We start from the raw sequence: 4,555 nt of genomic DNA on the forward strand, positions 1-4,555 counted from the left end.
GAGCAGAAAATTTGTGATCAATTATGTGCCTCCGAAAACAGCCTCATGGGAGGAGAGTGAACATAAAAGTATGTTAGAGGACACAAAGATAGCATTAACTAAAATAATGGAAGACGGAGGAAGAATAGTTATGATGGGCGACTTTAATTGCAAAGAAATCTGCTGGGAAGAAATGACAGTAAAGAGTGGTGATGACTCATGGGGAAATGCTCTACTTGAGATGATTACTGACCATTCAATGACACAATGGATACAAGAGAACACTAGGTATAGAAATGAAGAAGAACCATCGAGGCTAGACTTAATAATTACATCTGAACCTAGAATAGTGGACAAGATTGAATATAAAACACCAATAGGTAAAAGTGACCACATATTGATTGAACTGGAACTTAATGAAGAAAAATATATGAAAAGAAATGAACAATATAGAAAAGGAAGAATGATGTATGAAAAAACAAACTTTGATAAAATAAGAGAATTCTTCCAACAAGAAAACTGGGAAGAAATATACAAAGAAGAAACATCAGTGGAAGAGAAATGGAATATTTTGACAAAAATTTACAAAGAAGGAGTGGAAAAGTATGTCCCAAGACAAAAACAAGAAAAAGAATATGTAAAATGCTGGTACAACAAAAGTTGTAGGGAGTTAAAAGACAAAAGAGACAAAGCCTGGACCGGATGGAAAAAAGACAGAAGACCTGAAAAATGGAAAATATATACTGGTTATAGAAATGAATATGTACAAAAGTGCAGAGAGGAAAAAAGAAAATATGAAAAAGATGTTATAGAAAAGTGTAAAGATCAACCAAAACTATTCTACAGATTTGTAAACAATAAACTGAAAAACAAACAAGACTTGGAGAAATTAAGACAAGGAGGAGTTGAATACACTGAGGAAATGGAAATGGCAGAAATTATGAACAAACATTTTAAATCAGTGTTTACAAGGGAAAATATACAACCTGAAGAGATTGAGTGGAAGGAAAAAGTCCCCCCTATGGAAGAAATAGAAGTAACGAAGAATGAAATATTGACACACTTGGGTAATTTTGATGTCAGAAAATCGCATGGGCCAGATGAAATAGCAAACTGGATTCTGAAAGAATGTAGGAATGAACTGGCAGACAAAATACATAGCATAATAAGCAGTTCCTTAAAAGAAGGAAAAGTTCCAGAAGATTGGAAAAAAGCAAATATAGTACCTATATATAAAGGAGGAAATAAAGAAGAACCTACCAACTATAGACCAGTCTCTCTAACAAGTACAATAGCAAAAATATGTGAAAGAATTATCAAAAGTAGATGGGTAAAATACTTGGAAAAAAACAACGTACTAAATCCAAGGCAATTTGGATTCAGACAAGGACGATCATGCGTCACCAATTTAATATGTTTCTATTCAAGACTAATAGATATAATACAAGAAAGAGATGGATGGGCTGATTGTGCATTTCTAGACCTAAAAAAAGCTTTTGACAAAGTACCACATAAGAAGTTGCTTAAGAAATTAGAATATGAAGGAGGAATACAAGGTAAACTGCTAAATTGGATGGAAGACTTTTTGCAAGAAAGAAAAATGAGAGTAGTGATAAGAGATCAGCACTCAAAATGGAATGAAGTAATAAGCGGTGTCCCGCAGGGAACAGTTCTGGCCCCAATAATGTTTGCTATATATATTAATGATATGGATGAAGGAATTGAAAGCTATATGAGCTTCTTTGCAGATGATGCAAAATTACTGAAAAGAGTGAAAACTGAAGAGGATTGTGAATCACTACAGAGAGATCTAAATAAAGTACAAGAATGGAGTAGGAAGTGGGAGATGGAGTTCAATACAAAAAAGTGTAGTATAATGGAATTTGGAAAAAGCAAAAACAGAATAACAGGATCATATAATTTGGGAGAAGAAGGAATAAAAAGAGTAGAAAATGAGAGGGACCTGGGAGTCATTGTTATGAATAATATGTCACCTGAGAAACATATAAATAAGATTTTTGGAGAAACTTATAATTTAATAAGAACAATCAAAGTGGCATTTACATACCTGGATGAAGAAATGGTGAGGAAAATCCTAATCACCCTGATAAGACCAAGATTGGAATATGCAGCAACGATATGGTCACCAAGTACAAAAAAATGTATAAAAAAACTTGAAAGAATACAAAGAGCAATTACTAAACTGGCACCAACACTCTCAAAACTATCATATGAAGAGAGACTACAAAAACTTAAACTACAGACACTAGAGCAAAGAAGAGAGAGAGGAGATTTGATAGCTATTTACAGAATCATGAAAGGCATAGAAATTACTGATAGAGAGAATCTGATAAAATGGGATGACAGAAATACAAGAGGACACGGAAAGAAAATAAAAAAAGACAACTATAGAAGAGATTTGAAAAAGAACAGCTTTCCTCACAGAGCAATAGACAGTTGGAACAAGTTAGATGAGAAAGTGGTGTGTGCAAAAACAATACATGAATTTAAAAATAGTTTAGATAAAATGAGATATGAAGACGGGACCTCACGAGCATAGCTCCCCTTCCCGTAAAATACAACTAGGTAAATACAACTAGGTAAATACACACACACACAAACAAACACACACACACACGCATGCAAAACAATACATGAATTTAAAAATAGTTTAGATAAAATGAGATATGAAGGCGGGACACCACGAGCATAGCTCTCCTTCCCGTAAAATACAACTAGGTAAATACAACTAGGTAAATACACACACGCACACACACAACCACACACACACACACGACTCGTGGTGCAGTGGTAGAGTTCCTGGATGCCACTACATAGGTCCGCGGTCGAATCCCGCCCAGTGCTGAAATAATTTCAGTACCGCTGCGCTGCGAGTAGGTACTCCAACTCTCGTGGGTGGGGAGTTGGGTGTGTGTGTGCACGTAAGGTCACAGCATTACCCATATATCGGTCATGTATGAGCTCTGAGCTCTCGCCCGAGAGGGAAAAAAAATCTGTCGATCACGGGTCCAACACGTGATCCAAGACAATGGTGAATCACACACACACACGCATATATATATATATATATATATATATATATATATATGTGCATATATATACAGGCTGTTTCAAAATAATTGAAACCCATTCAACTAGGCTTTAATTAATATCCAAACATGATATATTGATGATTTATTTAAAGCTGGGATAATAAAAACTACATCTTTCAAACTAATCACGTTTCAAACATCAATTCTCCACTATGATTTTTACCTGGTACTCCAAATTTCCTTACCACTCCAACTATTGGTTCATTTTCTACTCTAGCATCGAGATCTCCCAACACTACTACATTACTATCTTCCCAAATATCTCTAAGCTTTTATTTAAATCGATAAAAAAAAATCCTCAATTTCCTCTACACTCTTCTCCCTACCAGGTCCATATGTGCTTACATAATCCCATATATCACATCCCAGTTTCACCTTCGCCCACATTAACATTGAAAACACTTCCCTCGACCACACGCTTACATATCTCCTCATTTACTAGTAGAGCTACCTCTTCCCTCCCTCGCCCTCCCCCCCTTCTTTCCAAACATTCTTCCCGCTCTCTCAAACTCAAAATCATCCTCCCTTTCAACTTAATTTTACTTAACGCAAAAACATCCATCTTCTTTCTCACAAACTTACTGCCCACCTCTTCCCTTTTACTCTCATCTGTACCACAGCCAGGCACATGATAATAACCCAAATCTTAGGATTCTGGTTGGAAATCTCCCAGATCTTTTTATGCCTTGACTTCTCGTAGGATAAGTATATAGAGAACAAGGTACCTAGTCCCATCACTCCATCCCACTTTGTCGTCATTTACAACTCGCATGTGAATCACAGTGGCAGATTTCTTTTCTCATACTACCACAGGGGGTATAAGTGATGATAACAATAATGATAATGATAATGATAATGATAATAATAATAATAATAATAATAATAATAATAATAATAATAATAATAATAATAATAATAATAATAATAATAATAATAATAATAATAATAATGATAATAATAATAATAATAATAATAATAATAATAATAATAATAATAATAATAATAATAATAATAATAATAATAATAATAATAATAATAATAATAATAGTAATAGTAATAATAATAATAATAGTAGTAATAATAATAATAATAATAATATAACAAAAAAAAAAGTATTGAGAAACTCAAAATTAATAAAACACCAGGGCCTGACGTTTGGTATTCAAGAATCTTAAAGGAAATGGAAATTGAAATTGCTGTTCCTATAGAAATTATTTTCAAGAAATCCATCATATCCAGAGATGTCCCAAGAGAGTGGAAGCGAGCTAACGTTCCTCCCATATTCAAAAAAGGTGACCAAAAGAAACCAGATCACTAGAGACCCATAAACTTGACTTTAATCGTAGGAAAAATAATAGAAACTATCATCAGAGATGCTACCTAATATAATTTAGAAAGTAATTGTTTGATAAATGATAGCCAGCATAGATTCAGACGGAAACGTTCTTGCGTGACTAACTTAC

This window comes from Oratosquilla oratoria, chromosome 4 (genome assembly GCF_046742065.1).
Source record: "Oratosquilla oratoria isolate Oo_2021 chromosome 4, ASM4674206v1, whole genome shotgun sequence".
NCBI classification, from domain to species: Eukaryota; Metazoa; Arthropoda; class Malacostraca; order Stomatopoda; family Squillidae; genus Oratosquilla; species Oratosquilla oratoria.